The sequence below is a fragment of the Conger conger genome, chromosome 17, assembly GCF_963514075.1.
Source record: "Conger conger chromosome 17, fConCon1.1, whole genome shotgun sequence".
Lineage (NCBI taxonomy): Eukaryota > Metazoa > Chordata > Actinopteri > Anguilliformes > Congridae > Conger > Conger conger.
In genome coordinates, this window is record NC_083776.1 from 12862420 (window position 1) to 12889449 (window position 27030).

At 42.7% G+C, this 27030-nt stretch overlaps 1 long non-coding RNA gene across 2 annotated transcripts in view; it reads left to right on the plus strand.

Moving 5' to 3' along the window:
* LOC133116408 (uncharacterized) overlaps positions 1-27030 on the plus strand; it is a 64209-nt gene that overhangs the window by 14971 nt on the left and 22208 nt on the right. Inside the window, exons 3-4 of one of the 2 annotated variants that reach the window (XR_009705864.1) lie at positions 3481-3634; positions 4240-4393. This is a non-coding gene — a long non-coding RNA (uncharacterized LOC133116408). Of the gene's footprint in view, positions 1-3480; positions 3635-4239; positions 4394-27030 lie in introns of those variants that run through there. The other variant, XR_009705863.1, reaches the window with a different exon arrangement.

Sequence of the window (27030 nt, forward strand, 5' to 3'; positions counted from 1 at the left end):
GTGGCTGGGAGCGGGGAGCCTGGTATTCTTCTCTCTCACACCAACACCTGGCCAAATTATTCATTAATTCAACGAGCCCACTTTAAAAGCAGCAGTTCAAAGGCTTGCAGGAATAGTGGAACAAGGTTTTCTGAAAAAAAATAAAGTGCACTTCAGCGCTGGCGACGGAGGGCAGAACCATTTCTGTGGAGATATGGGGGGAGGGGGCTGGGGCTGGTGGGGGGGTGTTCTCTGCACCCTGCTTCCGTTCTTCTTACGAGGAGGAGCAGTGCCAGAAGCGACGCTACTTTAATCTCTGCAGCTTTGCCCGACGCCTCATTTCGGGTTCTCGCTCTCTCTCTCTCTCTCTCTCGCTCGCTCTCTCTTTTCTGCCGCTCCATGTCGCAAATGAGCTTAATTTAAGATGTTCCACTCCGAAGGCTGTGGCTTTGTAATCGGCACCCTGCAGGGGAACAGCCTAGAAGGTAGCAGGGGCTCCACCTACGTTGGGGATGCCGGGGTCACTGGCTTTGAGCTGAAAGAAGCTGTCATTCCTGTGCAGGGGATTCTGTCAGAGGGCTCTGTTTGACCCTGGGATTGAGAATGACACATAGCATCACCAACAGTGCTGTATTAGCCAGGACTGCCTGTATTGTATAATCATGTATAACTTTACTTTAGTTAGTCAGTCAATTACTTTGACTCAATGAAAAATAAAACAGGTGACAACAAAACATACCAACTTCATGAATACATTTCTCTACACCCTGGGTTATGGAGTAAAGTTCTCTTGCAGGGTTTCAGATTAACTTCTGCACTTATATATTTAATAAGACAAATTTGTTGTTTGATTGGCCATTTTCATTGTATCTTCAGTGCAAATGTTGTAGTGCAATCCAATTGTTTAGCTCCTATTCAGAATAATTTAAGAGAATATACATAACCGCACCCAATTTAGATATATGGGCAATGATGTTTGGCCTGGCCAATAACTGGCCTAGCTCAGCAAGTGCATATTTATATACCGTATCAATAAAGCACTAGATGTAAGTGAACTATGCCCACTAATGACTAATACAACTCATAAATACATATAGATGAAATCAGCGTGCCATCACAACAGCAAATAACTTTTCCGGGTGGATAGCGGCTCTGGCTCTGTTACCTACTGCCGTTGAGGAATATGAATAGGAGCCATTTAACCAAGTTAATGTTGGAATATAAAAATAATTTCTGAAAACTGAACGATTATTTTTTATTTATATGATTTATACAATGTGGTCTAGCTAACGTTAGCTGTCAGCACCCCCCAACGTTGTAGCTAGCCAACATTAACAGGAATAACCAGTGCAAACTGGCTAGCTAGCATTATTGGAAACTGTATTACTGTAACGTTACCACCAAAATTAGCTAGCTAACTAGTTTTACAACAGGCAAGGTTGTAAGTTATCTTCCCAGTGTTCCTCTATACGGTCGCTGATGATCATCTGGTGTTTATTTGCTAACATTAGCTGCCAACAACATTTGTGAAGGACATGAGAAATACAATCAGAAGTTCTGGTTTTTGTTTTTTGTTTTCCCCCCCATGTTTCTGAGTCTTATGTTGGGCGTCTCTGCGTCAGCTGTCATTGACTGTACCAAGCACCTGTCAAAACTGAGACCACCCTGTAATGGACTGTTGGATCTGGGGTTATCCTCCATTTTAAGAATCGGAAAAAGCCCACTCTACTGTGTGCCTGATTGCAGATTTGGCATTATAGTCCAAAACGCAACACGATTTCGGCATAGTTATCTAGCTGACTGTTTCTACACAGCTGTGGTTCAGTCGATTTTGAAGTAACATTACTTTGTTCCGTGACTGAATGGCCTGGAAGTATCTGAGCGACCTTTGTTTACAAACATTATGATTTCATCGATAGATAACTTTATCAACAATCATGTAATTTGTAGATAATACCGTGTAGGTAAGCACTTGTTGAAAGCTAGCAGCAGCCATCAGTACCTGTTTTTTCTGTCTACACATGGTCTACCAGTCTACCAGTCTACCGTGTCGTCACGTTGTCTACGAGGTCTTTAAAGACTATGAATAATATGCTTGTCAGAGGATGATTTTTAATCTACTGTTGAGTTGAATGAAAATTTCAAAACAAGAGGGTATCAAAGGAAGTGCATTGATGATGCTTTATAAAAAGGCACTTTATACTGTAAGGATGGATAATTAATGGATCCCGATGACAAATCATGTTCTTGTGTGTTCATGTCTTGCTTCTTACCCTTTCTTCCCCAGCCGCGCTATGTCATATACATGTTAAAGTATCCTTATGTCTTAGTTTAAATAGGAAAGACAAAAAATGAGTAATAGAACACAAGAGTACCATTAGAATACAATATCTCGAGTTCCCCTTAGAGGACACTTTCTGGAACAGAAACATTCCCTTTCTACTCTCAGATCAAAGTTTTTGAGTTCTAGAATGCCGAAAGAGTGCACTTGAAATTTCCTCTATGTCCTTTTGGATTTATTAACACAATGCTTTGCCCCTTTTTCGGAATTGGACTTTCAACTTCCCCTTGTCTGTTGACTAACAAAATAGGATTCTCATTATACACATTCTCTCATTTTTCATTCAAAGAAAGCCAATAGAACATTTAGGCTATTTTGAATTTGTTTTATATTCCTGCCAAAAAGTATTTTATTTCAAATTAGTTGTTGATTACAAATTCATTATGTGTATCACTGTTGAATATAATGGGAAGGATTGAATTGTACATTTGTAAATAAAAATATTGATTAATCTTTCGGGTGCCTCCCTCTATAATGAAGGACAATGCCCTATGCTTCTGATGAAGGCACAAAACAAAACTGGCCATTTTATTCTGTTAAAAATGAATACAAATTAATTTCAGGTTGCGGTCAGCATTTTCCTCAGTTCATAATTTTACCACGAAATCGACATTGTACATAATGTTTGTTCTGCTTGGGTTTTTGAATGGTTAGATAAGTTAAAGTGAAACATAAATAAGTGATATTAAAATAAGGTGTGTATGTAAAGGGCTGAACCTCAGTGCTCTGGACTCCTGCGGGCATGCCACATTACAATTGGAACGTGTGGCTTAAACTGTTACCCAGAGTGATTTACACAGATTACCTTTTAACCTACAATCCATTTATTCACCTGCATGTTTACTAAAGCAATTCAGCTGAAGTACCTTGCTCTCGGGGCTCAGCAGCGCTCCGTCAGGGAGGGAATCAAACCTGCACCTCTGTTGCGATCCCAGTTCCCTAAGCACTGAACCACACAGCTGCCACGCGCGACATCTGTGAGAACTCAGATTGTTCTTATTCCCCGACAATCAACATATTTTATCCCCATTGAATTGGTCTGAGAGTTCTGATGAATTGTAGGGGGTGGGGGTATTTGTCATTAATCTGAGACCCTCCATCACCCTGCCTGTTTGCCTGGGGGTTGCTTGAGTGAGTGTCACACCAATTTCCCCTGTCAGGTGACGTGGCTGCGCCTCGGACTTGGAAACAAAAACACAAGTGCGCCCTGGGACACACGCGGGCCGGGCTATCAAATTAAAACAATCAGCGGGGTTAATGAAGCGTCGCCCACAGATCAGCTGGCTGTAATGAACTCCAGTCATCACTCTTAGGGTAAGTACAATCACCAGCAGGATCGCATAGCCACACATCCCACTGAAACCCACCCCACACTGTATAACCACATGATTATACAAATCAATTAATCATAAGAGCAGACGTACAAATCCTTGGCCCCGATTAGCTGTGGGCTATAGGTGACTACAACATCATTTATTATTTAGCCCCCCGGCAAACAACAGGTGGGAAACAAGAGTTAACTTCTCTTGACTGATGTCTGAAGGGGATTATCTGAACGTACAGGTTGTAAATAATTGACTTGGATAATTTGCGACAGGCTGTAGTTTAAGCAAGTGACATCTGCAGCATATTTGTTTCATGGTGAGGACCTTTTAAGTAATTTGATATGAATGTCTGGCAATTAAAAATGTAAATTTTTCATGACTTACTGAGAGTTAAGGAAAAACTTAGTTTAAAAGTTCCAATATTTTCTCAATCAATGGATGCTGAATTCGCAATTTGGCTAGGTATACCCAGTTGTCCTGGACTAGATGTTGTTGAAGAAATTGTCCCAATGGGCTGAAACTTTGCTTGATACCTGCACTTTTATGTGTGCAAGATATTCAAAAACAAAATGACAGTCCAGTGATCTTTCACAGCAAAAAATACTGCAATCAAACAGACGATCTACTTAGGGAGAGACAGTGCAGCCCTCAGCAGAAAGGATGCTGGAGTGGTCGGGATTGTACAAAATAAAGCAGGCTGAACGGTGAGAAACATCCCTCTGGTCTCCCCACCTGCCCGATTGTGACAGCGAGGCCCAGGCAGGCTTGGGTTGTCTTATCTGTCAGTGCTCTGCGGCACGATGGCCCCCACCCTCCTGCTTCCCTGCCTGCATTGTGTTTGCCTATCTGATCCCGTGGCCTTTTGTGGCTCTTTCAAAGGCCTGATCAGACAGTCATTACATTGCTCTTTATCTTCTTCTCCTGCTCCTCCTCTGATTAGGCCAGTCAGGTGTGACAGGCCAGGAGAGTGCAGAGGTCCTATCTGTTACTGTAGGAGGGTAGAATTCCTATCCACTACTGTAGGAGTGTAGAATTCCTATCCACTACTGTAGGAGTGTAGAATTCCTATCCACTACTGTAGAGTGTAGAATTCCTATCCACTACTATAGGAGTGTAGAATTCCTTTCCACTACTGTAGGAGTGTAGAATTCCTTTCCACTACTGTAGGAGTGTAGAATTCCTTTCCACTACTGTAGGAGTGTAGAATTCCTATCCACTACTGTAGGAGTATAGAATTCCTTTCCACTACTGTAGGAGTGTAGAATTCCTTTCCACTAGTGTAGGAGTGTAGAATTCCTATCCACTACAGTAGGAGTGTAGAATTCCTATCTACTACTGTAGGGGTGTAGAATTCCTTTGTTACAGTGGAGAGTGTAGAATTCCTATCAGTTACTGTGGGAGTGTGGAGAATAATATTTTTACCCTAGGTGTAGCTTCAACAGAGGATCTTTATAAAACACACCTTCTGCAATCTGAGGATAATCCAAATGCCTCCACAGTAAGTAGGTGTTGCGAGGCAGAAAGATTTGGAAATGTTGAAAACACATTTTTAGCATGCATTAATAACAGCTGCTCAGTCTCATCCCTTTTTAGGTTTGCTAAATGAGCAAAGATGGACACTACATTTCGGTGATGGTGTCATCAGAGAAATACCCAAAATTGTATCATCACACATGGTTAATACAGCAAATGTACTGTTTTGAGGAAAAACCAATTGGTGTTCAACCAAAAATGTGCGTTCTGTGGAAACATACTGTTATGCTTGTGTTAAAGTGCTGTGGCTCTGTTCAGTTTGATCCTCATGGTAACCTGTGGGGCCTGTGTGGCATTATGGCTGTGCTGTATACCATAGGCTATAATTTAATAAAAAACTATGTATAAAAATGAAAAATTATGGATCTTACAATTCTAAAGACATAGTCAAATTAGCTATCCTTAACCAAATTTTCTTTTTTTTCCTCTAATAAAGACTGTTTTCTAAACTTGTTGAATTTAAATAGGCCTAACGATAAGCAAATTGTTGTTTTTTAGTCTTGTTGTTAAGTGTATTATTCTGTACTGCAGGCTAAAGCCAATTAATCCATCTTCTATTATCCAAATAGACCTATTTGCCACGGTGACGAACAAATTTTGTTTCTACACACTCCGTGTCTAAGAGTTTTTGGTTTTTTTTCCATCTTCATTCAGTAAAGGAAGTCTTTATTCATTCAGTCTTTATTCAGAATGAAAATTGGAAAACGAATAACACTATGTTTTTTTTTATACACACTGATAATGAATGCAGATTTGTCCTGTTGTGCATAATTTAGCCATCTAAGAGTATTTCAATTTTCGATTTTAGAATTTTTCCCCATTCTTCCTGGCAGAACACCGCTAGTTCTCCTTGCATGCGTAACAGGTGAGAAATTGCCTGAGTCCGAGGTGGGATTTGAACCCCAGCCTTCTCGCTTGTCCAAATTATTTGTTGAACGAACGCGTTACCAGTCAGCTAACGACGAACTCGCCTCTAGCCAAGGGCAACAACGTTCTTTTGAATTTGAGGGTTACGTCATCGGGGAGTGTTGTCGCGATAACCTGCTACCAGCCTTCGCTTTCACTGCACCATCCGTGCTTACTAGCGAACGAGCTGAGCTAACCATGCTACACATGCATGGCATGTTTGAGATCTCTCCACAGATTTTCAATAATATTCAAGTTGGGGACTGTGGTGGCCATTCCAAAATCTGTCTTTCCTGGAGGTACTTCATGGTTGATTTTGATGTATGCTTTGGATCATTGTCTTGCTGGAATACCCAACCTCTCTTCAACTTCAATGTCCAAAAAGTTCAAGTCCAAAATTTTGGTTTCCTCAGTCTAAAGCACATTGTACCAAAGGCTTCAGGCTTCTCAATGTTTTCTTTTGCATACTTCAGATGCAAATATTTTGTGTTGAGGTTGTTTTTTCTGGCAACTCTTGTTGCTTAAAGTATGTTATATTCTTATCATGTGAACAGCTAGACCTGTGTTTGCTTTTTTTGCAGCTCTTTTGCAGTAATGTATGGTTAAGTGTGATTTCTCTGAATATTTCCCACCTGGTCTCAGGCCATCTGTAATCTTTCTTGGTCTTCCAGACCTTGCCTTGACTTCAACTGTTGCATTTATCTTCTCTACTTCTCTGTCTATAACCCAGTATATAATACGATATGACAATGTAATGAAGACTTCATTCCTTCATATGGTATGAGATTTATTCCATTGTGATACATTTCTTGAGTGCAATACAAGCGAAAGTGAAAATGTGAGAATATGTCCCACTCACCCCTACTCTAATTGAACTGGGAGATGTTTTTTGTACAATGTAGACCTTTAAAATAAAACTATAGTGTGTGGTAATGGTGCTGAGATATGGTGAGGCACCATTCACCTGTTTTCAGAGGCTCACTCACACACTACATATTGAGAAAAGTAAAAGGTAGTTTTTTAATAGGTAGTACGAAAAACGATTGCCTTTTTTTAAAACCACTCCTCGTCTAGTTTTTGCGCATTCCAGTTGACATTGTTTCTAATCCCTCCGAAGCGCTGCTGTCCTCGTCAGGGACACTGGAGCCGCGGGGATTTCGGTTATCCACGCTTCCAAAGTTGTCACGGGATGTTGTGCGGGGCAGCGCACAGCCCAGCACATTCTGAAGGGCATTTCACGGCCGGGTAGTGCTGACAAAACACCTCTGACATGATACGCTCCGACGAGGACAATCCACTGAGGGGGAGCTGACACGACCCCGGCCCCGACACAGTGTTTGGACATGTCCCCTGGAGGCCCCCTCTCCTCTCCTCCCCTCTCCTCCCTCCCTCCCTCCACACCAGCACCTGTAATGTGCGTCTTTCACGGCGTGGCCTTCCCTCCATTCTCTGTCGTGTGCCGCGGCACCGTTTCATTACGACAGCTTACCTTTATGACCGCTCCAGTTAGCAGAGGCCTTCGGTCGTGTGAAGCCAGGTTGTTCCTTGGAGTTGACGCGATATCGCTACACAGCTGGGTTGTAAAGGCTAGTTCTCTGAAAAATGATCCTAATTGTACCTCACAATTTGCCTTGAGAGTGTACACCTATTAGGGGCTTGGGATTCATTTGATTTTTCTTTTTTTTCAGCCGAGCATTTGTAAATAACAGGGAATTTGTAGATGGATAACCAATAATCCATGCTCATGACACAACCTGTTTTTAAACAAGATGTTGCTAGTAATCAGAGCAGTTTGCTTCCAGGTGAACATACAGTGCCCTCCATAATGTTTGGGACAAAAATGTATTTATTTATTTATTTGCCACAATTTGAGATTCAGAATAAAAAATGACATTTGGTTAAAGTCCACATTGTCTGATTAAAGGGCATTTTTAAACATTTTGGTTTCCCCATGTTGAAATTACAGCAGTGTTTATACATAGTCCCACATTTCAGGGCACCATAATGTTTGAGACATAGCAATGTTATGTAAATTAAATAGTCATGTTTAGTATTTTTAGGCGGATTCAGCTGTAAATTATGCTGATACAACATGGAACACATTTGTTGGCTAAGTGGCTTTAAGTCATCAAGGGTCCGAGGTATGAAATGAGCCTCAAACTGCTAGATATGCAGTAGAAACGAAAATAATTGTTTATTGTTTGAAAAAATATATATTCAGGAAACCACTATCTACTGCATATCTGGCAGCAGCATGGTGGTTTGGGTCTCATTTGATACCTTGAACCATTGTTTTATGTTTTATTTAAACTCCTGCTGAGAAGGAACCCTTGCCAGTCCCATACTGTAAATTTGACCCTGCAACCTGACATAAACTAATCATTATGCTGTGCATACTCTAACTACTTTAAATGGTGAAGGGAACTGATTTACAGAGATTAATTTCAGAAAACAGTTTTTATATATGTCCTGTTTTTCGGAATTTCTCATTTGTTTATAGAGCAGACAAACTGTATATTAATTGGAGCAACGAACCACGCGAACTGTGTAATGAGGTAGGCTTAATATTGTTTGCGTGTTTATTTTATTTCCCGAGAGAGGGAGAGAGAATGCGAGTTGCCGCAAGATGATTGGTAGGAGTTTATCCTGTTTAGTATTTGTATAGAGCCGCTGTCTCGCGAGCTTCTGTTTGTTTCTGTGCTGATCGTTTGCTCTGCAAACGTCCGCGATATGCGATAGCCTACAGGTCTCTGTGCTTCATTGTGTTCCAGGCTTTGGGGAAAATACGCGACGTTTATAGAAACCAATACAGAATTGCTGACGTTGCCAATCCGTTCTAGACAAATAGTCCTGGCTGTTACATTCTGGCGTGACCTTGGTTTCCCCCTATTTTCTGTTTAGAATTACAATTACAAACTATGTTATTGGCCAGACGTGTATTTTGCCACGGTGTATATATGCTAGAAGCTTATGTGTAAAGTGTACCAATGCTTTAATTGAAATCTTAAATGAAATATTTTTAATTTATTGAGAAAATGAGTGCATGCAAAAAAATAATATTCATAACTTAAGGCATTTCTGCTAATGGTATTGTGTACAGTAGGCTTACAGGAAGGCTGGCACAATAGTGTAAACCCCTGTTTCCAGATCAAAGAAATGTGCTGAAATGTAAAACCTCTAATCTTTCTAATCAGAGCTGCATGTTTGAATTGCTCTTCTGTTTGCTTTTTTTAGTGGAATTCCCATTCACACATTAATACCTCTTAAATGGAGAGCCATTTATGTCCTATATTTTATAGGTACAAATGATCATGCTGCCATTATTCCGAGCTCATTGTTTATTGAATAATTTCTCAAACATGCAGTTTTTTTTACTTGTTCATAATTTTTGTTCAACAAAATCAAGTGGGGCATTCTGATGTTCCATTGCATGGAGTGATGCAGCTTAGTAAGTCATTTAAAATCTATACACTCAAAACACTATTCAAACAGAAGTGTTCTTTCTGCCTGAGGCCTCCAATTAATTTTTATCATGATAAAGCAAGATAATAAAAATAAATGTCGATGGACAGCTGCATTTCTGTATGAGTATATTTTCCAGATCTCATGGTGTGTGTTTTTGTGTGCGTTTATATGTGTGTTTGCATTCAAAATGAGGAAATTCCTCAAATATGAATCAAAAACTATAAAATAATGTTTCTATGAACTCAAAATATATGTTCAAGCTTTAAATACACTGGCTTCTGAAGAATGCTCTTTTTTTTGTTTTTGAATTATAAATGTGTGCAAGTATTAGATATTCTGGTGCACATATATCTGAGTCTGTTGATGTGACTGGCCAAATTGTTTTTACCGAGGGTAATAAATGTATTAGAAACACATTGGCTGCATCTACTTGCTTATAGCACATTGTTTGTAATTGTTGTTCGCATCAGAAACTCTCTCAAGGCCATCAAATAATTGTCACCTGTGGGGTTTTGCGCTGAGATAGCGCAAACAGACAGATCCCCGTGTGTAGGCTGGGTTTCTGGTTCCGTCGTTGCCGTGCGGTCCGTCTCTCTGCCTTCCCCTCCACCTACACCCACTCGCTCAGTCTGAATCTGCATCTGTGCTGCACGGTCTGCTGGACTTTTGGAAAGATATTTCCAGGGCCGTGGCCCCCGTAGGCAGCTCTCTCCGCCAGGCCCCAGGGGGACAAAAACAACACCTCCCGGAGCCCCTATAATGGTGGCAAATTTGTCGAATAAAGCCTGCCTCTATTCCCACATGCTATCTAGTTCACGCTGGCTTTTTTGTTTACTCTGGGAGCACAATGGGAACTGTAGTCCCTTCCACTACATCTTTTATGGAAAGCATCCTGGTTGTGAATGTACAGCCGGGGCTGTCTGGGTTGAATAAGCTCTGTGAATATTGCCAAGACTCTCTGCTTTGTGCAGCATTGTTCCCCACAATAGATATCACTCTTTGGGAGTAATTTTAATACGGGGAATCAAAATAGTACATTTAGCTTTTGTTTAGTGTTTTTTTTCCTCCACGCCGGCCCTCATTCTCCCCCACCTCATTCATCCACCTCCATTATACTGGCGAATGAAATAAAGCGGGCGGGCTGGGGTGGGCCGGGGGGCCGGGGGGCCGGCCAGTCTGCCGGAGGAAGGAGCCCGGAGCAGGCTGCCGACTCCAGCGCTCTCCAGCCTCCTCAGCGCACCGCTCCCAGCGTTCGCCAGACCCCAGGCCCGCTCCGCAGGCAGGAGAGTGAGTGTATGTGTGTGTGAGAGTCTCTGTGTGAGTGTGTGTGTGTGTGTGTGTGTATGTGAGAGTCTGTGTGTGTGAGTGTGTGTGTTTGGTGGGACGGAAGGGCCAAGGTGTTTTGCTTGGCTTATGTGTGATGTGGGGGTGGGGGGGGGGGGGGGGGGTGTGGATGGTGGGAGAGAAGGGCCAAGGTGCTTTGCTTGTTTTCTTGCTTGCAGCAGGAGAGTGAGTGTGTGTTTATGTGTGTGTGTGTGTGTGTTTATGTGTGTGTGTGTGTGTGTTTATGTGTGTGTGTGTGTGTTTATGTGTGTGTATGTGTGTGTGTGTGTGTGTGTGTGTGTGTAGGGCAGTGGGGGGAGTGTGGATGGTGGGAGAGAAGGGCCGAGGTGCGTTGCTTGTTTTCTTGCTTGCAGCAGGAGAAGCACAGATGGCTACTCTCCCCATCCCCGCCTCTCACCCCCACCCCCCCACCCCCACACACACACCCCCCAAAAAAACTCAACAGGTACCCTTTTTCCAGCTTTGGTGAGAAGTGGTGTTTTTTTTTTCAGGATAGCTGGGTGCGCATTTTTGTGAAGTTGTTCTCCCTCGATGGGGAGCTGATTGATTGTGTCTGTGCGCTCACTTCGATCCGCTGGAGGCTGGCAAGTTCTGGAAATGTCACAGAAAGGATATACCATATGGAGCAGGAGCACGGGGGTGCAATTTAATCATGCTTAATCGTATTAGCTGTTTAGATCAGGGCAATCTTTGAACTTGTCATTTTAATGTAGATGAATAATCCATAAATGCATAGGAATGAGGAGGTAGGATGAGCTGGACCTGTTTCTCCTTTGAGTCTATGTGTAGACATCTATCGCATTTAAGGGATGTTTTGAATAGTGGACTAATATATTCCAAAAAAAAAACATAAGTACCGTGCCTGTTTATTTTTGGTATGACTGCTTATTTTTGAAAAGTTGTTTAGAATTCATTTTAATGTCATCATCTAATAGTTAAAGTTCTTTTTTTTTTTTTTTTCTTGCATTAACATAAAGAAAATAAAACAGGATTGAAAAATAGGCTATTTACCTGCGTTAATGGAATCTGCGTTGAAGAGCAAACTAATTATCTGGGTTTATAAGCAATAAATGTGTTTCCTTGGAATATAGTGAACCAAATTTAAACATTAATGGCTTCCTTGATTTGCATGAAAATAGTATATTATTGTCTGGAGTCCTGGGTGATGCTGGTTATTCATTTCTGCGTCAGTATCCCTGGTGGTTTCAGACGCAGTGCAAACTTTTGGAGGATAATTACTCGCCTTATCTGCCACGATTCACAGTTTTCACACTTCCTTCTTCCACAAGCTTCTTCCTTCGATGTTTAAGCCATTTTTTGAAGGAAGGGACCTATTTGTAAAAATAAAAAAATTGGTATAGGAAATCGGTGAGTGTGTGGGGGTACGGGGGTGGTCCTCTCTCCTCTGCTCAGGAAGTTCTCTTCTTTTTACAAAAGGATAACGAGGGCCTGGCGTTAAAAGAGCAGCCGGAGAGGTCGGCGTCTTCCTTTGTATCTTCTGAAGGTGTCTGGGAAGCAGCAAGCAGTCACTCATGAAAGAGTAAAGGAGCGGGAGAGGAAAGGAGGGTAAGAGAGAGGTAAAGGGCAGGTGAGCCGCGGGGGGCTTTGAAGCGCCCTGGCCTCCCTGAACGGGTGACCTCATTGGGAAGGCGAGGAGCCGGGGCGGCCCGGCACGAGGAGCTCCATCCAGCCGCGCCCCGAGGACTGGCCACTCCAGCCTTTATCCCCGAAAAGAAAAGCGTCCGGCCTGGCCGCGCCCGCTGGAAACCGTTCGCCCCCATTGTGTGGAGAGAAGAGGAGGGGGGGGGGGGGCCCGTCCCTTTGGCTGGCCCAGGGGACATCCTGAAGCCTTGAGGTCGGGCGGGGGCCGGGGACGGGGGGCCCCGAAAGGCCCCAGCGGGGAGGGGAGAGGCGAAGGGCCCCCGGGGTCAGGGGGGGTGCGGCTCCGTTTGACTTTTCAGCCGCGGCGCGGGTAGGCTCGGCCGCCGCCGTGTCAGATCCAATTTGCCGCGCGTCGAGCTGACGGGGGCTAGCCACCCCCTGTCAGGAGGGGGTTAAATGAGATTACAAGCTTTAAATATTATCACCAGACACTGCTGGGGAAGGGAGGGGGGGTGTGCTGAATGACATTTAGTCAGCTTTTTTTCTGCTAAACTGGTATATGGGCACTAGTAAGCAACAGTTTAGAATTGTGCAGGTTTATTAAATTAAGCTGACTTTAGTCGCTAAAAGCAGCCTTGCTCTTCCCGGTAGCCGTGCGCTGTTTACCTTACATTCGGTCTACAAAGTTATCTCAACGCAGCATTTGGACAGGAAAGGGAAAAATGTCGTTTCTCCCCATTTGTTTGTAATCACCACTCTGTGGGTAAGGGCGTAGCGCAGAATTAAACATGATATTTATTTTACCTTGTTTGCTTGTCAGCCTTCCCTAACTTGCTGTGGGAGTAACCTCACATGACATTAGGTAAATGACTTTCACCTACTGGCATTTGAGTGATTATGGTTAGTTTAGGGCATTGTCCATTTTATTAGGCTAATAGACCACAACCACTTTGCCCGTCACTTAAACCATAACATGCAATATGTTTATGTATTTTACACTGTCTATGCAAAAGCATAATAGACTATTATTTCACATTGCTTCCTATGTGAAATTCTGATTAAAAATGCATATACAATCCATGCTTTAGTGATTGAACTAAACATATGTCCAGTTTATACATATTGCCATAGTCTTGCTAGATGTCATGGAAATCGGAATGTAAAATGATGTGGTTCACCTGACCGTAGCAGCAGTTGTGTATGAGACCTTCACATCCCACCGTGTCCTCCGTGTCCTGCCCTGTGAGTGCCCACAGGGGCTGCAGACTGAGCCAGGGGCCCCAGCCTGGATCCCCGGCCTGGCTCAGATCAGAGCTGGCTGTGTGGATCAGGTGGATCAGTCTGTGCTGCTCTTGTGCAGTCAGGCAAAGTGCTTCACCAGGATTTCCACTGTCTGAGCGCGTTACGGCTACACGTCGCTCGCTTCAAAAACACGCACAAATGAAAGGCACGCTTTCTGAAAAAGGGCAATAAATGGTTGTCCCTCCACGCCCCCCCAAAGCCCCCCCCTCCCCCCCACTCCCAGGAGGAGGGGGGAGCGGAGAGAATCCTGTCTTATCAGTGTGTGAATGAGGGGCCAGTCAGTCAGTCAGGAGAGTTTCTGGATTAGGGAATTATAATATCCTGTCTGAAAGCGCCAGGATAATGATCCAGTGTTGTGCTGCTCTGTCTGGCTGTGGAGGTGCGGATGGAGGCACGCTGTCGCTGTGGAGATATCACGGGGCCATTCACAAACGGGGGCCGCGAAAACGCAGCGCTTGCATAAATAAACGCGGCGGGAGCACCAACGCCGTCTCCTTCCAGAAAGAACCGCTTTCAGGAAAAAAAAGTGCATTTCAGTGCATCGGTTTTTAATGCGTGCATCCCTGAACGCTATGTACATTAGACAAGTGCATTGTATATGTGTGGCCATTCTCGTGTGTGCTGCCTAGCTGTGTGTGGCCTGTAGGCAGTTCATGATTGTGAGTCACACTGGACTGGATGAGAGGCCTTCTCGCTTGGCAGAGAAGGAGTAGATGGGTATAAACAAACCAACAGTCGTATTTAAAAGAGGTTTGGGCACCGTTAGTCAAATTGCGTGTTCCGTTAATTTTTTAAGTGAAAAGTTAACACAACCTCTGCAGGGAGCAATTGGAACAATTTGAATGCACGGTTACTTTCTATTTGCCAAATTTAATAGATTTAAAAATTATGTAAAACGTACATTTGGTATGTGCCCATCTGTCAATACTTGCTGAGAAATCATGCTTCCAAACATTTATTTTAGCCAGCTAACAGTCTTTTCTTGCTTAAGGGTTATAGTTTTTTTCCTTCTAGTTCTGATTCAGAAATAATCTTAGGTCTCATGGCATTCCCACTGGCTTCAGCTTCAATATGGTCACTGACTCTGGAACATTAGCTTCTAGGATTTGATGATATTTAGTCGAATCTATTCTTCACTCCACCCACACAATATTTCCTGTGCCACTGGCTGCCACACAACCCCAAAGCATTAATAGATCCACCCCCATGCTCACTGGTTGGCAAGGTGTTCTTATCTCTGAATGCTTCCCTTGTTTCTTTCCAAATGCATCTTTGGTGGTTGTGGCCAAAGAGTTACATTTTTATTCACTCCATTTCACTTTGTTCCAAAATGTCTCTGGTTTACCTACGTCAGTCTTCTGTTGCATTCTTCAGTCATTGATCACAGGAAATGTGGCAGCTCTTCCTTGTGGATAATTTCTGTGTACACAGCACAGGGACTGGTGCACCACAAACCCCTTTCGGCAAGTCTGCCACATATATGTTGTGGTTAGTGTAGTCCTGGCTCAGGCAGTAAGAGCAGTTGTCTGGCAGTCGGAGGGTTGCCGGTTCGATCCCGCGCCCGGGCTGTGTCGAAGTGTCCATGAGTAAGACACCTAACCCCTAAATGCTCCTGACGAGCTGGTCGGGGGCTTGCACGGCAGCCAATCGCCGTCGGTGTGTGAGTGTGTGTATGAATGGGTGAATGAGAAGCATCAATTGTACAGCGCTTTGGATAAAGGCGCTATATAAATGCCTGCCATTTACCATCAAGGAAAAACTACAACCACCATGATTCCTGGCGGCATGAGATCTTTGTAGTATGGAAGAGCATTTTTATTCCACATCAGTGTTTTTTTTTTTTTGTGTGCTCTCCTTCCCACTCCCTGATTGATAGAGAATGCATTCCTGTGATGGCCTGTTTTGCAATTGCACTTGATTTTGGGCCATAAATAAGTGTCTTGTTTCAGAGCCATAGAAGTAGCTAGCTAAGGATACCAACATGGTATGTATGCACGGGTATTACTTCTAGTAGCAAACCTCCAACCCACAAGAAAACACACACACACACACACACACACACATGCATATGTTGTGACCTATGATGCCGATGCGCGCACACACACACACACACACACACACACACATATGCATATGTTGTGACCTATGATGCCGATGCACATACACATACACATACACATACACACTCTTTCTCTCTCTCACTCACTCTCGCACTCGCTCACAAGCACACACACACACACACACACACACACACACACACACACCGACAACCGAGTGTACCCCATACAGCACCTCTACATGTGGGAAATGGAAAGTAATAAGTTGGTTCGCAACTCCTAGTCTGAGATCAGACCCATTTGTGGGACTGACTGTCATATTGCTTCTTTATGGTACACTGAGTCTTAATAAGACTCTTCCTATTAAAACCCAGAGTCGCTATGATATCATCTTCGGCACTGATCTGAAATGCTCATTAATTCTGCACCCCTACCCACCAGTGTCGGCCTAGCATTTAATTTAATTAGTCCAGCCGCGCTCTCCACTTCCCTGTGTTGTAGGTATTGTCGGCATGCATTCTGGTGCGAACACAATTACCAGTTGCCTTTCAGATAAGTAGAAATATGATTATACTTTTTTTTTTTGGGTGGGGGGTATCATAAGCTTATTAGTTTCATTTGAAACCTGCGGGTGAAGGAGGGCAGGGGGAGGGGCGTAATGAGATTACACTTGTTAGGCTGAGGGGGCGGGACCCTGGCGGCAGTACTGGCGGGGTGTGGAGAGGATTAGAGACAGGTGATAGGTGATACTCCAGCCAGAAGCTTCGCAGGGAGGAAGGGGGTAGCAGTCATCTGTATGCACCTTAATGTAATGCATCTGAGTGTTAATTCAATGTGTTATAGCATTTTCTCTCTCACTCTCTGTCTGTCTGTGTGATTTTCATTGACTATTATTATTATTATTATTGTTATTAGCAGCTGTAGTTGTGCTGGTTGTGGTGGGGATAGTAATAATATAGAGTCTCTGTGATAATGTACTGTAATGAGTTCTTGTACAGTGTTATTGTTTGCATCATTGAAAATTCTCAGGCATCAGCAGAAGCATTCTGACATTTTTTTCCAAGGAGTAAAAGTATTTCAAATGTATATTTCACCCAGGGCTGTGTATTTCCACTCCATGCTTTCAAACTGCATGTTTATAATAATACATATGTGGTACATTAGCCAGTGTAGCTTTCCCCCCATGTCTTAAATTAGTCTCATTAAAGTTAGTTCTAGTGCTCAGCTACCTTCTCTAATTGAGACGGACGGGGGCAGGAGAGACGGCGCTGATGCGGGCGACGCCGGCTCAACCCTGACCTCCTCGAGAGCCCCGGCAAACATACTTTACCGCCGGCGCTATGCCGAAGAGCTACGCTAATGCACGGCCGCGCAGCTATTAGAAGGCAAAAAGTGTATCCGCTAAGGAGCCTAAACAGCAAAGTGGTTAACGAGAGCGCTTCGTTTCGGCAGCTGCCACACCGCAGCCTTTGTGCCTCGCCGAGCGTGAAAGGGCTCTTTCATAGCTTCTGACCCTGGGCAACAAGACGGCTACATTAAAAACACACTCTTGTATTAGCCCTTCCCGTCGCACCCATTAATGTTAGGAACTATTACTTGGGTAATGAATGACACGGCCCCTAATTATAAATGTACTTGGAAATGCTGACGTTATTAAAGACAAAGAGCTGGCAGAGCCATTAACAGTGCTGCTCTAAGTGATCTGTCTGAGAGCCGTTAAGACCATTACTTTCATTATATATCAATCAAGAAAAGGTGTTACGATTAATTGGTGAATGGAGCAATGATGAAATCCTATCGTTAATTGCCGAGCTCCTGGAGAATAATGAATTTTGTACCAATATGAGTATATTTATACAATACATTAGTGAAACGGGATGGTATACAGAATGGTTTAATGCCTTACCATATGAGGTAGAGCGCCATAACCAATTTTAACATGTGGATGTTGTCTGTGCTTTTTGCTGTAAATTGAATTATCTCTAACAAGAATATTTTATTTCATTCAGCTGATGGGCAATACTTTTCAATTTTTCGATTTTTTTTGCTTTGGTTTTAATTTTTTAGTTGCAACATTATATGAGTATTTCCTCATGTCAAATATATCATACAGTGTATTATTGTGTATTGTAGTGGGATGATTTGGCCTCTTCAGTCGTCATTTTATTCTCAAAACAAAATTCGACAAAATAATACAGGCAGGAAAAAATACCCAAGGCAAACCAGGCACAAAGCAATCCCAAACAGGCATAACAAACAATTGTCCTCATAGCTGAAAGGAGCTATTTTTGGAGAGTAGCTGTTCCCATTGAAATATCCCTTTAAAAGGCAACACCTAGGCTGATTGCCAGTCAATTTAAAGACAAGCTGGAATCAAAATTCACTTTTTCCTCAATTTCGTCAGTTCTCCATAACCATACAAACACGTCTTGAAGTATATAGTCCATAAAATGTATAAAATTGTACTACTTGTGTATTTTCACACCAAAGCTTTTTTCCATCCACTTTCTGGGAAACAGAAATGTTGATCAAATGTTCCGTTCCCCTCCAATCAATATCCTTTCACACAGCATTGTCCATTCTTCCGCCCCGCCCTTCTTATTTGACGTCACTCCCCTCAAAAGATTGGTTTCACTCCCATATATACAGTCCCCTCCAAAAGTATTGGGACAAGGCCAATTCCTTTGTTTTTGCAATAGACTGGATACATTTTGGATTGAAAAAAAAAGATGAACATGGGAGAAGAGTTCAGAATTTCAGCTATTATTTCCCGCTATTTACAGCTAAATGTGTTAAACTAGCACCTTTGGCATCAGACCACACAATCTTTAGATGAGCAAAAGTATGGGAACAGAGAGTATTTAAGTAAATGAAAGTAAATAACACTTAATATTTAAATGGTAGCATATCCCTTGCTTGCAATAACTGCATCAAGCCTGCAACCCATTGGCATCAACAAACTGTTGCATTCTTCTTTTGTGATGTTTTTCCAGGCTTTTACTGCAGCCTCTTTCAGTTGTTGTTTGTTTAGGGCGGGGGGGTTCCCTTCAATCGCCTCTTCAGGAGGTGAAATGCATGCTCAATTGGGTTATAGTTTGGTGATTGACTTGACCTTTCTAAAACCTTCTGCTTTTTCTCACTAATGAAGTTCTTCATTGCGTTGCCAGTGTGTTTTGGGTCATTTTCTTGCAAATTAGTTCCTCCAAATTAGTTTGGACACATTTATCCGTAAGATGGCAGAATGCTTTTGTAGAAATTTTCTAAAAAATTTGCCAAGCATGAAAATGGCTAGCTTTTCTCCCAAAGGCAGCTCTCTGGTCTTCATGTTGGTTCATCTTTTCTAACACAAATGCAGTCTTCACAGGCAAAACCCAAGGTGAAAACCAAGAGTAGACATTCAGAGCTATTTACTGTTTAACCAATCAATCTAACAGGACACAGTTGGGCAACAACAAACGCCTGCCAGTCAGCACTTTTGCTCACCTAAAAAAGGTGATGTGTTCTAAGTTGTTTAACAAATCTACTAAGTTCTTTAACAACTAAGCTAGATAAAAATACCGATAAATAAAAGCTGAAATTCGGATCTGTCGTCTCATGTAGATATTTTGACCTCGAACTCAATTGTCTTCAGTGCATAGAAAAAACATAGGAATTGACCTTGCTGTACATTTGGAAGTCATGTCGCGGAAGTCAGTGCTGCTCTCATTTCGTCTCAGCAGGTCTTTAAGTTGTGCCTGTGCGTTGCTGTCCCTGGTCCTGAAAGCCTGCCAGGACTTGGGTGGTGACCAGAACATCTCACAGCAGCCTGAGTGGACAGTCAGCCTTGCCTGCTTCCAGCATCACTTGTGCGTCACGTAGCATTCACCGGTTGATCCCTGATCCCCCTGCAGCCCCGTCCAGCCTTCGGACCAGGTCGTGCTGAATCGTCAAACCTGACGTGCCAGTTTCAACAAAAACAACGTTTGCCATTTTGACTTATTACCCGATTTTCAGTGCCGTCGGGACAGATGTAGTTATGTACCTGGCAGAACGGGGTGCCAACAGCACCAGGCCTCAGTTATTATGATGCACAGGACCCCAGAGCACTGCAACCCTGTTCAAGACAAAATAACTGCCTCGTGCAGGAAAATTAGCACGCATTACTGACACCATATGGGATGGGAACTCTGGTCGTGTTGTGTCCTGAGTGTTGGCATGGTAAGAGGGTGTTGTGAACGTGGAGTGTGGAGAGTTGTGCTGATATTCATGAAGTTTTTTAATTCCCCGATGATTCAGTATAACCGCCTGCTATCCTTCTCACACACTGGTGACCATTCAATAAATATTTGCAGTATTTTGCCTCTTGAATCACAGTAGCATTGGCCTGGTGTTGTCTAAACAACCTTGTGCCAGATATCGCTCATGTAAAATGGATCTATCCACAGATTTTCTTGTCCCCATACTCTCAAGAAAAGACTCTTTTGAATAAAAAAACATAACATAATATTAAGTGTATTGTTTTCCAAAAACAAAAAGTTGGTATCAAAGCAAATAGAGTTCGAACAAGAATTCATATTGAAATGTATTCATTTAGCCCTTTGTTGTTTTTATGCTAAGGGCTATTTTCTTCACACAATGACTGAAACCCCAGACAGTGAAGATCAGGACTTTGAGCCAAAAAGGCATAATGAGATGATAATGTTGAATTTTACAACAGCCGAGCGTTTCCTTTGCCTCAATATCTAGGATGTTTATGGCAGTATGCAACGATATTAAAATGACTTAGCTTTGCTATATCATTAATATTGGCACTGCGGGGAAGCCTGGTTTTGCATGGAATACACATGCAAATAGTACAAACCTAATGAAACTCTCCCCTGCGCTGGCCTGATCCTTACGGTGATATCGCTAATCACAACATCCAGAGACTAATAACAAAATGGCAGCATGAAAGGCGAATCTGAAATGAAAAGGCAGAAAAACTCCCATCACTTTTATGTTAAGGTTAATAAACCCCGAAAGCCCCAGATGACATACCTCCACTGACCTGGGTCTCAGCAGCTGTGAAGTGTTTATAAATATTTATGTTGCCTGTCGAGTGCGCTATTGCATCTGTCAGTTTAAAGAGGACACAGAAAATGGGCGGCGGAGGGGGAGTAAAATGTATGTTCTATTTAAGGTGACGGGGACGCATCACTACATCCTATGCCGGTGATGGGTAGGTGTTCGTGCCGGATGAAGTGCCGCACAACAGCGCTGGATAAGGGCAGGGAAAATGACAAAATAAAGAGAGTGTCAATGGTACTATTAGACTCTTGTAACTCTCTCAGCTCTAGTCCTTTTGAGTCGCTGGAGACCGTGTCTGTGACTGCGCGTGAAGCCGTGTGCGTGCGTGTCGGGCCGCCCGCGTTTATCGTTTTCGTTCACGCGTGTACTTGTGCTCGTACGCTCGTACGGGCGTGCTTGCGTGGAGCTGCCTGTGCATGTTTCTGTGTGTCCGCAAGTGATTTAGTCTGCGTGAGGAGTCATGCTCTTTAGTGAGGTATATGTTGTATGTGCTCTATTCTGCGGCATTGCGGAAAATTAAACGATGCTTCTCCATTCAGCCTCCAGACCTTAGCCTTGCAGGAAAGGGGAGTATTGCAACCCCAACGACAGGACTGAAGCCGGCTCTCAGCTGGTTTGTGGTGGGGTGGCTGAAAAGTACACTTGATTGAATGCTCTTTATCCTCTATTATATATGAGAGGTTCTCCGTGTCACTGGCCAATGACGCTGTAAAGGCCTTCAAAAAGCCAAAGGCCACTTATGTCAATTTTATGTGAGATGAGATAATGGTTCCCCTTTCGATTGAATGTGAGGGACTGAAAAATGATCGTGTCAATTATCATTTTATTACAGGGAATAGGAATCAAGTCACTTCATCTAAATCTAGACCTCCTACTATTCAATGTGTTTTGTTGTGTCACGGGGGGCTTCTGCAGTTCATAAAATCTCAAAAACAAACCGTCAGGAAGCAAATAAGGAAGGCTTGAACACTTTAGTGATTTAATGGCCTCTTTATTACATTTTAAAAGAATAAATATAATATAACCTTAAAATGATTTATTAAAAATAATATAGGCTGTTGTGTGTTTTTATATATATATAGTAACAAGAAGGAATTTCCAGGTGACTCATATGGAATTATTTTTTATACTTATTATACATAATAATCTAAGTACCATAGGTGATTAACATGGAAATATAATCATATATTACTCAGAAACGATGTAGTTGCTAAAAGTGCATAAAGTGTGGGTAATGTAGTAATGTTGTATTTCATATAAAATGTGTGCCTGTAGTTTTTGGGGGTTCGGGGATGAGGCCAGGCCAGCTTGTCATCAGTGGTACCTGCAGTTTCCTTCAGAATGCTGGACAGCATTGGCCTCACCAGCAGTCAGACATTGTTGAGGTTAATGCTCCTCGTCATCATCAGGCCGTTTATACTGTATACTGTCCCCGCAATCCCTCTATTTTAGTAATGGTTAGCAGCTTGTTCTCGTATGCCTTGTAGAAGGGACTTACTTAAATTGGACTTATTCATTTATTTATTTGTTTATAGCTTGTTGTTCGTTTTAAATGGCCAGCGGGATATTTCCTGTCTAGTGTGGGTGTTATCCAATCACTACTGAGTACATTGAGCGTTCTTCATACCACACATACATTATATGCACAAACAGGCTAGATTTATGTGGCAATTGCCATCTCTCTCTCTCCCTCTCTCTCTATTCACGCACACACTCCATCTCTCTCCCTCTCTCCCCCTCTCTCTCTCTCTCTCTCTCTCTCTCTATTCACTCACATACACTATACACACACACACACACACACTCTCCGTCTCTCTCGCTCTGAGCGTGTGTGTTTATCTGTGGTTGCTTTGATCCGGTCATGAGTGCAGGTGGTAATTCCTCCTGTGTTTGGGCCCTGGCCAGCCATGTCAGTCCTGTAGCTGACAGAACGAGCCTTTGAAATGGAGAATTTGTCTCTAAATAAATGCAGTTTGTGAGCTCGGAGACCACCACCAATGAATGGAAAATACTGTGTTTAAGCTAATGATCCCAAAATGTGAGAGTGGCCATTTTGATTCTGAAACCAGGGTCTCTGCGGAAGGGGATTCATGAGAAGATGAAAGGAAAGCGTTTTTCCCTTTTTAAGGACATTTTGTTTATACAATTAAATGTAAAAGTATTGGGACAGTATTGTCTAATTGGTTGCTTTTCTTCTTTACTAATCACATTTGTATTCTAAATCAAACAGTGACTATTCGGCTAAATTCATAAAGTCTGCATTTATTTCACTTTTTTGTTTTTTGTTTTGTTTTATTACTATATTGCCACAATGGCATTCAGTGAGTCAAGTCAGCATAAATATGAGGACAAATGACTGTGGACTGTATCAAATTTCTAGAAATACAAATATTTTAGACCCTTGAACATCCACAAAGAGAGCCTGATATACACATCCCTGCTACTATTACAGTAATTGTAAGTGTTCGCCTGTTTATATTGTAGTAACTGCATTTGTGATCTAGGCGATACAGTATATCATGCTCATCCAGCTTGTGTTAAACAGTGTCTGAGCTTGCAGCCAGTATTGAATAGTGGATAAAGGTGGCAATGGGCATTCTGTCCCTAAAGCACAGTAGTTGTTTTAGAGCCATACAATGTAAAAAAGAAAATAAAAAAAAATATTAAGCCTTGAGGTGATGTAATCAGGGAACCCCTCCATTAGGGGCCGAACCCGAACTCGAACCCGAACCCGCGATGACTCCTGGCCCCAGAGGGCTCGGTCGTGAAGTAAATGTTAAATCAAAGCTCCGCCGTGCCCTCGTCCTCCTGCGTTCAAATGGGGCTGGCCAGTGTGTGCATTTGATTCAGGGCCCCCTTGAAGCGATTGTTAAATGGCTTGTAGAGGAGGCTCTCTCTGAAGAGGATCTGTGCATGTTTGAATTCGGGCCCAGATGAAACGGAGCGGAGCCCCCCCCCCCCCCCACCAACACACACCCCCTCTCTCTCCATCCCCCCCCCCACCCCACACACACTTTTATGTGTTTGCACCCCCTTGTCTCCCTTCTTTTAGGCCTGACATCGCATTTCCTCCCTCTCCACTACAAAGCAACAAAGGCAGGGGGACATGCTTTGCGCTGCTCGGTGTATACACTCCAGTCAGGGACGGCCAGCAGGTTCCACCCTGGTCTGGTCACCCATTGAAACAAAGAGTAGTGCACGTGTTGATGGAACTGATTTCATCATAGTGGTTTTTTCTTTTTCCATAGAAACTCTAGCTAAAAGGCATGATTTAAACCTGCGTGTAACCGTTCTCAGTGTAGAACGACCGAGGCGGGTTTTTATACAGGGCAGAGCAGATGGAAAAAAATCTCATCTGTTTAGCGAGGGGAAATTGGCCTTGGCTTGAACTGTATAGACAAGAGCTCTCACGATGCTGTGTCCCTATCAGCCTGCCATTATCAAGAGGACGTGTCCAGGCCAGTTTGTCAAGGTTTCTGTCCAGTTCCAACAAAGAACCATCAAGAATAAAGAAGCATTTCATCTCAGTATCAGACCAAACGGTTTTGTGTTTTCATTCTTACGGTTAAATATCTACCATGCACTGCATGTGCCTGTGTGTGTGTGTGTGTGTGTGTTAAAGAAAGGCTCTGACTTGCATTGTGTGTACATACAGTACAGTTCCCTCCAAAATTATTGATAAAGATGAGCAAATTAGGTTGTGTTGAGAAGTAGATAAAGCCAAAGAAAAATATTTTAACATGGCCCTTTTTTCACAAAAATATAGGTGCCACAATTATTAACACCTGTTTTCAGTATTATTATTATTTTTTTGCACCTCCCTTGGAGTCCCCTTGTGTAAGGATTTATGAGATGAGTGTTGGGGGTAGATATGTTGGGGGTGATTTTGACCCTTCCTCCCTACACTACCCAATGTTTTCAGATTCTTCCATCTACACGTCTTTACTGCATTTTTCCAAGCAGATCTCGAAGGATTCTGTATGGAGGAATGGTTAAAGACCCCTCCGATATTATAAGAAATAAATACTATAAGAAAAAACTCTGTTGTGTTATCTTTGCAAAGGGATGGAGCTCAGGGGTATGAATAATTGTGGCAACTACTGTTTTTTGGGGAAATATATTTCTTGTTGAACTAAATCTTTTTCTTTGAGCAATTATATTTGTATTAAATAGTATCATTTCCCCATTTTGAGCATATAATATATCTTAGTACCTGTATTGTTTATTTTATATAGCCTTCTTTGCCCATCTTTATCAAGCATTTGAATAATTCTGAGCACTGTACATTGCGTTCTGTATGTAATTTGCAATACAATACTGTGTCCATATCTATAATAAACTGTGTATAATTCACAATGTGATACTATGACTCTGTTATAAATGGACAGGGATAGGAAAAGCACTGACTGCATAGCACAGATGAATACCTGATTTCAGTCTTTGTTAAAATAGGAGTCTTGGGAGTATCCCAAAAGAAGCAGATAAGATCATCTTGTAATGGAAAAAGAGAAAAGAAAATGGCTTAAAAACGAAGAATGGGATACGGTTATTGGGTGTAGTTATTTCGACGCTGTGCGCTGAAAGCAGATGTGTGTGTGAAACCGTCTCTCTCCTGTGCTGTTGTTTTGAGTACAGCACGTATCAGCACCTGCTGGGGTTCAGCAGTTTGGGAGCGAGACGGGGGCTTGATTAGTTGTGCAACATTAATAAACAGAAAATCAACACAAAGTGGTCTGCGTGAGGAAGAGCTGAAATTAGTGAGGACGTTACCGAGTACAGCAGCATAAAAAAAATAAATAGAAAGCAACACGGGAAGAATTAAACAGGTTGGATTTGCTAATTTCTGCTGATTAGGATTAAAAGGCACCAATTGTTTTTCCACTTAATGCCTTGCATGGCTCAGAGAGCTGGAGGGGGAAGGGGGGTATGGTTGTTTGTTGGTTGCCATCTTGCCTCAGGGGTATAATCAAGTCCCTGCGTTTCCATGCAGGCTTGCTGTAGTTGTGTGTTGCTCGTAGGCCAGGGGTTGCAAGCTCAAATCCTTGAGGACTGAAATGTCTCTCTTTTCCACTGTCTCTCAGCACTACTGCTGAATTCAAGCCAGTGATTGGCTGTAAACTCCATGCAACTGGTCTCAGGCCTTATTGGTTAGCTGCCACAGAATTCTGCAGATGCTGCAGGCAGAATGCTATCTCTTGGCTTTGCGCTTGCCCATCTTGCGATGTTTTCCTTAAACTGCCCTGGACCCAACATTTGGGCTTAAGCTTGTCCAACACAGGAGCCGCGTGTAGCCCAGCAGTTCATGGCCATGATGACGGGCAATGCACTCGCCTGCATTAGGCCTTGGGTCTTTCCTTTTCACAGTTTTTCCAGCTGGACCTGCCAGGGACTTAGGCACCAGTCTTCTGTTTGTTTTTCTTGGTTTCTTTTTAAGAACAAGCAAAAATCATTAGGCAGTCAGCTGCTGTTATATAATAGGAGTCTGCATGTATTCAACCTCTGGCCTCAGTGTCTTCTCTCAGCTGGTGTGGCCACTGCAGTCTCCACATGCCCCGTCAGATCCTATACCACACCACAGCAGACCTGGGCTCACTATGAACCCAGACAATATGCAGAGACATACCGAAATCACACAAATTGAGAATATTGGTGAACATAGATGCCCAAAAATGGAGTATGAGCGTTAAATGAAACACAAACCAGGAAAGTGCAGGTTAAATCACTAACCAGGAAAGACAGGACACCTTAAAACCCTAGAGGCCACTACACCGGTTCACTGCACATCCAAAAGAATTTAAGACAAATACATAATAATATTAAAAACTGAAATACAAATACATAATAATAACAACAACAATAATAAACTACTTGACTCAAAAGTTCTAAAGTGATTCAACGCTATCTTGCATAAAATGAACTCATACAAAAAGTAGTATAACACTTTTTCACACTTGTAAAGGAACCATTGTACCATTACTCGCTTCTTATGCCAAAGTTTCATCCGTAAATATTGTAGGAAATGGAGTCAGATGCCACGCTAGTTCTTGTTTACTCGACCGTCCAATGTATATGCCGCAGTTCAACCTTAAATTCTGCTTTAAGAATCGTTTAAAAGGCCCTTTAAAACAAA